The sequence below is a fragment of the Arachis ipaensis genome, chromosome B3 (assembly GCF_059453495.1).
Source record: "Arachis ipaensis isolate K30076 ecotype BB chromosome B3, ASM5945349v1, whole genome shotgun sequence".
Classification (NCBI taxonomy): Eukaryota; Viridiplantae; Streptophyta; class Magnoliopsida; order Fabales; family Fabaceae; genus Arachis; species Arachis ipaensis.
The window spans coordinates 90815888-90829616 of NC_142438.1; positions in this window are offsets into that span (position 1 = coordinate 90815888).

Here is a 13729-nt window from a genome sequence, read left to right on the forward strand (position 1 = left end):
AAGTTGAATTGAATAGAAAAACAATAGTACTTTGCATTAATCTTTGAGGAACAGCAGAGCTCCACACCTTAATCTATGGAGTGCAGAAACTCTACCGTTGAAAATACATAAGTGATGAAGGTCCAGGCATGGCCGAAAGGCCAGCCCCCATGATCTAAGAACTAGGCGTCCCAGATGTCTAATACAATAGTAAAAAGTCCTATTTATACTAAACTAGTTACTAGGGTTTACAGAAGTAAGTAATTGATGCATAAATCCACTTCCGGGGCCACTTGATGTGTGCTTGGGCTGAGCTTGAATGTTACACGTGTAGAGGTCAATCTTGGAGTTGAACGCCAGTTTGTAACGTATTTCTGGCGTTCAACTCTGGCTTGTGACGTGTTTCTGGCGTTTAACTCCAGACAGCAGCGTAGAACTGGCGTTCAACGCCCTTTTACGTCGTCTAAACTTGGCCAAAGGATGGACTATTATATATTGCTGGAAAGCTCTGGATGTCTACTTTCCAACGCAATTGGAAGCGTGCCATTTTGAGTTCTGTATCTCCAGAAAATCTACTTTGAGTGCAGGGAGGTCAGAATCCAACAGCATCAGCAGTCCTTCTTCAACCTCTGAATCTGATTTTTGCTCAAGTCCCTCAATTTCAGCCAGAAAATACCTGAAATCACAGAAAAACACACAAACTCATAGTAAAGTCCAGAAATGTGAATTTAACATAAAAACTAATGAAAACATCCCTAAAAGTAACCAGATTCTACTAAAAACATACTAAAAACAATGCCAAAAGCGTATAAATTATCCGCTCATCAATTCACAATCCTCTTGCCAAGCTTTAATCGATCTAATTGGAGTTTAATTAGACATTGCTTGATTCAATTTGTTATTCCTCATGGGAACAATATCCACTCACTGTAGTATTACTTAAAGCAATTCGATGCACTTGTCAATATACAACCGCATTAGTTTTGCCTCATCACCTATCCTGAACGATAGTAACTAACTAACCAATTATTTGCCGGACCGATGACTAATAGGCAAACCAACTGCCCTGTGACCTACATTGACCTACATCGTCTGACTAACCACCAACCTCTAGGTGGTCTACCACGATCAACTTTCAATGAATGTTTGTCGAATGGCCGTGTCGGCCTACCCAAACTTACTATCGACTAATCTCAGCCAACATAGACAACTAACCGACCAGTGGCTGATTTTGCTGGAATAACTCAAGTCGATCATTGAACAAAACTTACTGACCTAATATGCCAAACTCTAATTAACTGTTGGATGACCCTGAACTATGTAAGTTGACTGTCATTGTCCATCTCTCAATTTCTACAAAGTCCTTTGGACTCGAAGAACTTTTGGCTCTTGATTCCCTTGGCACACGAGCTTTTGGCCCAACCATCTTTTTGTAAAAGTGGTCTCTTGACCCGATGGTCTATGGATTTTTAGCAACTTACAACATGACTAGGATTAAGTCCACATAGGGTTGATATTATTAATGACACTATATATCCCTTTTTTTTCTAATTTGATAAAAATTAATACATATTACAAAATGTTAGACATTATTAATTTTTTATATTTATTCTATTATATAAAAATTGGATTTTTGCACTTAATGATAAAGCTGACGTGACACGCTTCTAAGAGTGTTTTCTGATTCAATTTTTTTAACTCATTAAATACAATTTATTACAATGGATTAATTATATCAACTAATTGTAAAAATAATCTTTTTATCACTTTGGATATTTTAACTCTTTTTTGTTTGTTTTTTTTTCTCTTTACGTGTAATTTTGTTTTGCGTTAACTTTGTTTATTTAATGATGAAATATACTCATATTAATTCTATCATGTAATAGACTATTTTTCTCCTATGTATTTTAATTTGTATAGTTACTATTAGTCTTGCTGTTTTTGTTTTCTTGAATTGTTCTTTATTTTTTTATGACTTGATAATTTAATAAAAAAAAGCAAAGAAAGAAAAAAAAATGATGGCCAAAGACGGAGGCTAGAAGCCTAAAGCAGTAACATCATTCTTTATTATTATTATTATTTTTAACATTCTTTAATATAAGCTTTATTTTTTATTATTTATTATTATTAATACTTTTATTATTTTCTTCTCTAATGATGAATCTCCTTATAATAATTCTTTGATAGAATATTTTTTTGGTTTAATAAATTTTTGCCCTTTTTTGTCAAAAATAATATATATTAGGAGAAAAAAAAGATACAAATTAAATTTTAAAATCCAAATTTAAATAAGAAGTGCAAAGGGCAACTATTGAATTGAGATCTAGAATTCATTTGGTAGATTTAAATTCTTTGTATTATCGTTATTGAAAATTTCAAATAATATTATAAAATTCTAGATATTTTTTATCTTATTGTTCTTAAATTGTACATTATACCATGTATTTCATGAGTTTTTTATTTTGAAATAAATGTAATATTATATATTTTTTTATACAAAGGGATAATGAAGTTGAAGTAAATAAAAAAATAAATTATATAATAAAATACAAATTTTTAGAATTTCTAGCACAATTGACAAATTTTTAGTTTCAAAATTAAATAATTTTTTACTCTATACTTTTTTTATTTTATTTGATATTTTTATAATTTCTTTCTTGATTTTCTTAATTAATTATGATTGTAATAATTCATCACAAATTTGTGTTTTATAGAAAATATTTGTCAATCATAAAATATAGAAGACTTAACCAAAAAATTTAAAAAATGTTGGTTAACCACAAAATAAAAAATTATGAATTGTAATTTAATTATGTTGTAAAATACAAATTGGGACTATTTAAAATTAATTTTTTATCATTAATATTAATTTAATTATTTATACTACCAAAATTATTCTTTATTATATCCTATTCATTTTTATTCATTGATGATCTTTAATGATCAATTTTAAATGAAAATTTGAATTGATTAAATTGATTTTTTTCAGTTAGTAATATAATTATTGTGGCATTTTCTTTCTTCAGTAATATTTTCTATTTTATTTAACCTGATTAATCATCTTTTTCATATTTTATACTAATTTAACTAACTCAAGTTAATAAATTTCAGTTATTTTAATTCTTGAAACTTTTTATTCTAATATATATTTCAATTAATGCATTAATATAATTTTAATATTTATATGTCATTAATAATAATAATCTCATTTTAAAATGATATATATATATATATATATATATATATATATTTAATTGTAAAAAATCTACTATTTTTTATATGATTAGATTAGACATATTTATATTCAATTTATTTGATTACTTGATTAGAATTAATTATATTAAAAGATTAGATTAAGATTATGGTAGACTAATTATATTGTTATTAAAAGATTAATATTATGATAGATTATCATTATTTTATTATTTTTTATTTTTGATATTAATTTAGATATTTAGTTTTTTATTATTATTTTTTACTCTCTTATTCTAGGTATTTATTTTCATAAATATTGATAAATTAAACAAGGTACTGTATATCTTCTTTTTGTTCCTCTTTTATATACACACAAAATTTATTAAATTATTTCTCTTCCCCTAATAATTTTTTTCTCTTCTATTTATATTTCTTTGCTTCAATATTTTATTGGTTCTTATTTTTTAAAATTTTACTTTAATTTATGTATTTATTCTTATTACACCTAATATTTCTTATTTATGTGTAATATACATTCTTATATATGATATAGAAATATATTTTGATTCTATTAACTTGCCAAATTTTTTAAAAAAAATCTAAAATTAAAGCACAAAATTATATTTATAGATATTTTACCTTTTTAACTAAAAAATATAATTTTTTGCTATATTTATTGAAATTCTAAGTTAAATATGAATACTGATTTTTAAAATAGAATAAATTTATTTTAAATTTTTTACTTCTAAAAATAATATTCTATAAATGTTAGATTTATTTGGATGAATAAGTAATAGTAAATATAGAATTATTTAGAATGGATAGAACTAAGCACATCTTTTTATTAAAAATACGAATTTAAAAATATTATATTCAATTTTTAATAGCTAACTTTCTAATTGAACCATTGTATGTTCAAAAGATTTTGAATAAATAAAATAATTTAAGTATATAATTTTTTAAAAAATTTAATTAATTCAAGATATTTATTGTCGTTGATTAAAAAGTAAATTGAAATAACAATTTAATATTTATATACTCTTAAATATTATTTATTTATTTTCTAGCATATTTTATCATCCAATGATCACATTAATATAATTTAATTTAATAAAATTATTTATCATCATTTGATTGAATAAAAATTCTAGTTTATCTGAAAATTCTAGGATTTCTTAACCTCAAGATCCTCCATGTCAAATCATTAAGAAATATAATTGAGAGCGTGGAAGCGTCCCTTCATTCGAGGGCATGATTGAGATCAGATAGCTTGGCTCTTATGGTTCTTTGATCTTCGTCAACTAAAACCTTCTATATTTCTTATAGGGCTGAATCGCAACTCAAATGTGGAAAAAGAGCTACGGAGGCGGGGTTGATGTGTTGAGGACCAAAATCCTGAAGTCATTATTTTTATTTGAGTGTGACACTCATTAAACCTTAAAATCCAAATAAAATAGTATCTCTGGTTTTAATCTCATTTATCCAAATCAAAAGTAATAATGACTTATTTAATTCAACATTTATGACAATAAATGAGAACACCGTTATATAAGTCATTTAATGTGAAATTCGTTAATTTTTTATTATAATTAATATATGCATTATCCATAAATATATTAAAAAATAATAATTTTCTAACCATCTTCCATTTGAACTATACATATATATTTTTCTGAGATAATCACATCTTATAAATTTTATGGTACATCTGAATGTTATTTTTCTAGTTACTTTAATAATCCGGTCTGTCTCATATATTAGTTATGAAATTACCACAGCTTTTATCATATTAGTGTCACAACGAAACCATGATGATCTCCATACCAAAATACTCAACCACATAAATTAAATTTGGATGAGAAAACTTAGAAATTACATGCAAAATGATCTCATGCATACATATTTCTAACTGGTCCAACTTGAATAAAAATTCTATTTTATTCGGTGACAGACTTGATGAATCCATATTTGATGATAAATTTTGGCATGAATTGAATGGATTTCATCACATAAACTTAGATGTATTCACTTATATAGCATACCTTTGTGATTTTCTTCCAAATTGCACTTAATTATAAAAACATATTTTTTAGGCTCTAAAAATGCTAATTTTAATTCCCTTAAATTTTATTCGATGTCTTGATATGTCTGTTAAGTGATTTCAAGTTTTAGAAACCAAGGTTAGATTGGAAGAAATGGAAAAAGGAGCAAGCAAGAGTAGGAAATCATGAAGAAATGAAGATTTGGAATTTCTACAGCCATGCACACGCGCCCCAATGCCCGCATATGCATCTCCCGTTTTGTTCCTCGTCCGTGTATGCGGACCACACTGCTGCGTACACAGGAATGCTGGCATGTGCCTCATTAGTGGAAACACATTGGGGGCAATTTTTGAGTTCCTTTTGGCCTAGTTTCATGTCCAATTCGAAGATTAGAGGCTGAGGGGTGAAGGAAGCTTGGACACAACACTCCATTAGTTAGATTTTTATATAGTTTTGAGTTTTAGAGAGAGAAACTCCTCCTTCTCTCTAGGTTTTAGTGTTCCTTGTTCATTTTTACTTCAATCATGGATTAAATCTTTGTTAATTTCAATTTTTATTACTATAATTGTAGTTTCTATTCTCTAATTTTACTTAGCACTCTTGCAATTTTAGTTATTTTGGGTTATGAATTTGGATCTTGTTGGATTTAATTTCTAGTAATACATTGAGGTTTTTCATGTTTCATTTATGTTATTTGAATTGTTATTGTTAATTGTTGATAGTGAGTAACTTTAATTTGGATTGCTTTCTCAATTTCATGATGTCTTTTATCATTTCTCACCAAGTATTTGAGAAAATGTCACTTATGATTATGGAGTAGATTTTTTTTTCTTGGCCTTGGATTTGAGTAATTAGAGACTTTTTAATTGTAAGAACCTAGTATTGGTTGGTAATTGAAGGTTCCTAGTTTACTTGAACTCCACTAAATCTAGTCCATTATTAGAAATTGAATAGGACTTGTGGACTAGAGTTAATTGTACTCACTTGACTTTCCTTCAATTGTTAGAGGATAACTAAGTGAGAGCAATAGGCATTCACCATCACACTTAAGGAAGACTGATAAACCATTATTTTATGATTTATATTGTGTTTAATTGAGTAGTTTTATCAAGTCTTTACCCACTTATTCATATGATTAGCATGATATTACAATTCGTTCCCAAAATTATTCCATGGTTGAAAACTTGCTTCCTAGAGATCTTTTAAATATGTATTTTAACTCTCCTTTATCCCATTCGATGTCGTGATCCGTGTCTTAAGTGTTTCAGGATTCATAGGGCAAGAATGGCTTAGAGAATGGAGAGAAAGCTTGCAAAAATGGAAGGAACACAAGAAACCAAGGAGATGACCAGCGAACAAAGACGCGAGTGCATGGCTCACGCGAGCACGCGAAAAGAAGAAATCGCAGCGACGCGAAGGCGTACCTGACGCAAACGCGTGGATTGAAGTCTGCACGAATGACGCGAATGCGTGGACGACGCGAACGCGTGACAAGGAAAATCGCTGAATGACACAAACGCGTGGATGACGCGTACGTGTGACCTGCGCAATCTACAAAAATAACAGAATATGCTGGGGGCGATTTCGGGCCGCGTTTTGACCAGTTTTTGGCCCAGAAACACAGACTAAAGCTAGGAAACATGCAGAAACTCAACACGCATACACACACATTCAGATACATGGAGATTAGGATTACTCTTAGTTTTAGATCTGAATCTAGATTAGCTTTACATTAGTAGTTTATGTTTTTGCTTTGGATTTTTGGATGCTGAAGAATCATTACCTCCGTAAAGACATCACTTTAGTTTGTTTCCTTATTCCTTTACTTCTATTAGTTGCTCATTGACCCTATTCAATTAAGTATGTTGCATTTTGAATTTATTAATATATAGAGTTAGTTTTATTTTAATTAAATTTAATTTTATATTTTACTCTATTTAATTTATTATGTCTTCTTACATTTTTATGAATATTAATTCCATGTCAATAGGGTAGAATTTCTACTTGACATAGGGGTTGATTAAGAGGAGACACTTGAGTTGGAATGCTCGAGTGTTTAGTTAATTTGAACATTGTTGGCTAATTCTATATCTACTAACGCTAGACCTTCCCATGGGAAAGGACTAGGATCTGCGGATAAGAATCAGTCCATCACTTGACTTTCTTTTACTCAGTAAGGGTTAACTAAGTGAAAACAACAACCGCTTTACATTACACTTGAGAAGATTCCAACAAGGATAGAACTTCCGATTAATCAACTCCCCAGTCAAGGCTTTTTATATTAATAATAATTCTTAGTTTTATTGCTTTAATTTACAATTATTTTAATTACTCATTATCCAATTCAAACCTTCTGGAAAATTTCTAATTAATAAATTAGCACTCTTTCCTGCAACTCGTTGAGAGACGACTTGGGACTCATACTCCCAGTATTTTTAATTTTAATTTTTGTGACAACTCCTTTTAAATTGAGAAGGCGGATCTTAGTTGGTTAAGAACTGTACTTGCAACGCAATTCATTTATTAAATTTCTTAACTGGTCGATTTCCGCCACCATCAATTTTTGGCGCCGTTGCCAGGGAGTTGCAATAGTGTACTAGATTATTAATTAGTGTACATATTTTTATTTTTATTTGCATATTTTATTTTTATTTTGTTACCATGAGCTATATGTCTTTCTCATTGAATGATGCGTTCATTGCCTGGTCCAAGCTTAGCCGCTTTTGATCCTGAAATTGAAAGAACTCTTTCACATATTAGGCGAGCTCGACGTCGGTTAGCCTCTGAGGGTGGTGAAGTGATTGTTATCGATTCACCAGTCTCATCTGAGGGCGAATCTGAACCGCCATCTGAAAGCGAGACAAGCTCATTTACTACTGATTCAGTTGATTCACGTGCAGGTAACATGGCAGCACCTAGGAGGATTACTCTCCAGGAGGCAGGAGCCCCAGATTTTACACTGCAACCGTATCAAGTGCGTTATCTAAATCTGGCCGTAGACTTTAAACTGAAGACTGCACTAATCAACTTGATGCCCTAGTTTCATGGCTTACCTTCTCAAGAGCCTATTAAGCAGCTTAAGAATTTCCAGACAGCCTGTTCTACTGTTAGGCGTCATGGTGCAGATGAAACCTCTATTCTGTTAATTGCTTTCCTGTTTTCTCTTGAGGAAAAAGTGAGGGAATGGTACTACACCCAACCTGAAGTAACTGTTACTAACTGGGATACGCTTAGAAGAGAATTTTTGGAAAAATACTTTCCAGCTGAAGTTACTGATAGATTGAGGAAAGAGATTTCAATGATTGTTTAGGGCGAATCTGAGACTCTCTACGAATATTGGGAGCGCTTCAACAATCTCCTGGACGCGTGCCCCCATCACATGATCGATAGATTAGTATTGATCAGCTACTTCACTCAAGGCATGAACCCCCAGGATAAGACTACACTGGATGGTGCTAGTAATGGTTCCCTGAAAAAGTACAAGACCGTAGATGAAGCATGGCAACTGATCAGCGACTTACCTGAGTCCACTAGAAATCACAGGCAGAGGCGTAGCCACTCAAAAGCTGTTGCAGAGATCTCCTCTAGCGTTAAAACTACTGCTCTTACCCAGAGTATATGTGAAATGACCAACCTACTGAAACAGATGCAGTTAAACCAACAACAAACACATAAAGCTCAGCCTTTCCCACCACAGCAAAGCCAACAGTTGGTTCCACAAAGAGTGTGCGGGATCTGTGCTGATTATAGTCATTATACTGATGAATGTCCGCAGCTCCAACAGGAAGACAACACTGTGGCAGCCACTCATAACTTCTATGACCGCCCAAATCAAGGATACAATCAACAGGGTGGCAACTACAACCAAGGTGGAAACTATAACCAAGGATGGCAAGACAACTCCAACCAAGGTTGGAGGGACAACTATAATAGAGGAGGCAGAGACAACAATGAAAACCAGAGGTGGAATAACAATAATAACAACAGACAGCAAAATTAGAACCAACCTTACAGAGCACCTCACTTAAGACAACCCCAAGGACCCCAGCACAACCAACAGTAGATTTCTCAGATCACTTACTCCAATTCCTCATCAAATAATGAAATGCTCCGTTCTCTTGCACAAGGGCAACAAGACATGCAAGCGTAGCTGAACTCTACTTTAAATGGTATGACTGCCACTTTACAAGCTCTCGTCTCCCGATTAGATTCATCACATAATTCCACTAACAACCAACCTTCAAGCTCCAGTGGGATTCCTTCTCAACCCTTACCTAATCCAAAGGGTGGCATCAATGCCATAACTTTAAGGTCCGAAACCACATTACAGGAGAGGAACCATGAGGAGCCAAGCTCACCAGAACACGTCCCAGCTGAGGATGTGGTGGAAGTGGAAGATGCTGAAGAAGAAGAGGACGTGCAAAACATAGTTGAAGAAGAAGCAGCTCAACCGCAGAATGAAACATCAAAGGATGCAGAAGCTGCAAGTAATACTACCCCTATCCCATTTCCACACCTTGCAAGGAAGCCCAGAAAGCAGATGGAACTTGATCCCAAAATTGTAGAAATATTCAAAAAGATTGAGGTAACTGTCCCCCTTTTTGATGTTATTCAGCAGGTACCTAAATATACAAAGTTTCTAAAAGATTTGTGCATACATAAAAATAAAATTAATGAATTAGAAACTATTCCTTTAGGTAGTTCTATATCTGCTTTAATGGGGGGTATACCTAAAAAATGTAGTGATCCAGGTCTAAGTATGGTTAACTTTACCATTGGAGGAGTAATATTTTCTGACTGCATGTGTGATTTAGGGGCGTGTGTTAGTATAATTCCTTTGTCTATATATGATACTTTGAGGCTCCCTCCCTTAAAAAGGTCGGCAGCTCATTTTGTGTTAGCAGATAAAAGCATTATTACAGTAGTTGGAATTGCTGAAGATGTATTAGTGAGCATTAAGGGGCTCACATTTCCCATTGACTTCTATATCCTGGAAATACCCCCTAATGACTCAAGAAGACCATCATCAATCCTTCTTGGAAGACCATTCCTGAAGACTTCAAAGTTCAAGTTGGATGCATTCTCAGGAACGTACTCCTTCGAGATAGATGGAAGAACAGTGAGTTTCAGTTTAAATGAAGCTATGAAGCACCCTCCGGAAGACCATTCTATCTTCCAGTGCGACATTATTGATGAAACTGTAGCTGAAGTTTACCAAGAACAAATAGAAGAGAAGCACATGGAGCAAGGTCCAAGTGTGGGAACACTTTTTGAAAACAATGAAGACCCTTTACCATTATCACCAGCCTCGGATGATCCAGAGCCTAGCTACGAGCAGAAATTAGAATTAAAGCCCTTTCCTCCACACCTCAAGTATGATTACCTTGAGGATAATCAGAAGTTTCCAGTTATCATTGCAAAGGAACTTACCTCTCAACAAGAGGAGCAATTGCTCAGTGTGCTGAAAAAACATAAGAAAGCAATTGGATGGAGCTTGGCGGATATAGTAGGCATCAGTCTCCAAGTTTATGAGCATAGAATATTCTTAGAAGAGGGAGTAAAGCCTATCCGTCATCCTCAAAGAAGATTGAATCCCACCATCTTAGAAGTTGTCAAGAAGGAAGTGACCAGGCTACTTGAAGCAGATATCATTTACCCCATATCAGACAGTGAATGGGTCAGCCCAGTACAAGTAGTGCCCAAGAAGTCTGGAGTCACAACAATAAAGAATGAGCACGGAGAGCTCCTGACAACTAGAGTGCAGAATTCATGGAGAGTTTGCATTGACTATAGGCGTCTCAACCAAGCCACTCGCAAGGATCATTACCCCTTGCCATTTATTGATCAGATGCTTGATTGCCTATCAGGTAAATCTCATTATTATTTTTTAGATGGTTATACAGGATATTTTCAAATTCAGATAGCTCCTGAAGACCAGGAGAAGACCATTTTTACATGTCCCTTTGGAACGGATGCTTATAAAAGAATGCCTTTTGGCTTGTGTAATGCACCTGCTACTTTCCAAAGATGTATGATGAGTATCTTTTCAGATCTTATTGAGAACTGTATGGAAGTTTTAATGGATGATTTTAGCATATATGGTGATTCATTTAGCCTTTGCTTGGATATTTTATCTAAAGTATTAGACAGATGTGTTAGTACAAACCTTGTGTTAAATTTTGAGAAATGTCACTTTATGGTAAAACAAGGAATTGTACTAGGACATGTTGTGTCTAATACTGGTATTTCTGTAGATCCAGCAAAGGTGGATGTTATTTCTAGTTTGCCTTACCCCTCCTCCGTGATGGAAGTCCGTTCGTTCCTTGGCTACACAGGTTTTTACAGGAGATTCATTAAGGACTTCAGTAAGGTAGCACTGCCTTTATCCAAATTGCTGCAGAAAGGTATTGAGTTCGAGTTCAGTAAGGACTGTATGCAGGCATTTGATAAGCTGAAGATCGCTCAGACTCAAGCTCCAATTGTAAGAGGACTGGTATGCGAAATTGCTACTCGGGTTGTGAATTGTTGTTCGAAATTGATTCCCTGGCAATGGCACCAAAAACGGATGCACAGGACCATGGTCTAAACATATCTTCACAACTTCGCATAACTAACCAGCAAGTGCACTGGGTCATCCAAGTAATACCTTACGTGAGTAAGGGTCGAATCCCACGGAGATTGTCGGTATGAAGCAAGCTATGGTCACCTTGTAAATCTCAGTCAGGCAGATATAAAACAGTAATGGATTTTCGAAAATAAATAATAGAATAGGGATAGAGGTACTTATGTAAATCATTGGTAGGAATTTCAGATAAGCGAATGGAGATGCTTTTCGTTCCTCTGAACCTCTGCTTTCCTGCTATCTTCATCCAATCAGTCTTGCTCCTTTCCATGGCTGGCTTTATGTGATACATCACCATTGTCAACGGCTACTTTCGGTCATCTCTCGGGAAAATGATCCAATGCCCTGTCACGGCACGGCTAATCGTCTGGAGGCATCACCCTTGTCAAGGGCTTCATCTTATCCTCTCACTAAAAATGATCAACGCACCCTGTCACGGCACGGCTATTCATCTGTCAGTTCTCGATCATGCTGGAATAGGATTTACTATCCTTTTGCGTCTGTCACTACACCCAGCAATTGCGAATTTGAAGCTCGTCACAGTCATTCAATCATTGAATCCTACTCGGAATACCACAGACAAGGTTTAGACCTTCCGGATTCTCTTGAATGCCGCCATCATTCTAGCTTACGCCACGAAGATTCTGGTTAGGAGATCTAAGAGATACTCATTCAGTCTAAGGTAGAACGGAAGTGGTTGTCAGGCACGCGTTCATAGGGAATGATGATGATTGTCATGTTCATCACATTCAGATTGAAGTACGAATGAATATCTTAGAAGCAAAACAAGATGAATTGAATAGAAAACAGTAGTACTTTGTATTAATCTTTGAGGAACAGCAGAGCTCCACACCTTAATCTATGGAGTGTACAAACTCTACCGTTAAAAATACATAAGTGAAGGTCCAGGCATGGCCGAATGGCCAGCCCCTCTGATCTAAGAACCAGGCGTCCAAAGATGGTCAAAAAGACGTCTAATACAATAGTAAAAGGTCCTATTTATAATAAACTAGCTACTAGGGTTTACATGAGTAAGTAATTGATGCATAAATCCACTTCCGGGGCCCACTTGGTGTGTGCTTGGGCTGAGCTTGAGTGTTGCACGTGTAGAGGTCCTTCTTGGAGTTGAACGCCAGTTTTTGTGCCAGTTTGGGCGTTCAACTCTGGTTTTGGATCCTTTTTTGGCGCTGGACGCCAGATTTGGGCAGAAAGCTGGCATTGAAGGCCCGTTTACGTCATCTATTCTTGGCCAAAGTATGGACTATTATATATTTCTGGAAATCCCTGGATGTCTACTTTCCAACGCAATTGGAAGCGCGCCATTTCAAGTTCTGTAGCTCCAGAAAATCCATTTTGAGTGCAGGGAGGTCAGAATCCAACAGCATCAGCAGTCCTTCTTCAACCTCTGAATCTGATTTTTGCTCAAGTCCCTCAATTTCAGCCAGAAAATACCTGAAATCATAGAAAAACACACAAACTCATAGTAAAGTCCAGAAATGTGAATTTAACAAAAAAACTAATGAAAACATCCCTAAAAGTAACTAGATTCTACTGAAAACATACTAAAAAAATGCCAAAAAGCGTATAAATTATCCGCTCATCACAACACCAAACTTAAATTGTTGCTTGTCCCCAAGCAACTGAAAATCAAATAGGATAAAAAGAAGAGAATATACTATAAATTCCAAACTATCAATGAAACATAGCTTCAATCAAATGAGCGGGACTTATAGCTTTTTTTGCCTCTTGAATAGTTTTGGCATCTCACTTTATCCATTGAGGTTCAGAATGATTGGCATCTATAGGAACTCAGAGTTCAGATAGTGTTATTGATTCTCCTAGTTCAGTATGATGATTCTTGAACACAGCTTCTTTATGAGTCTTGGCCGTG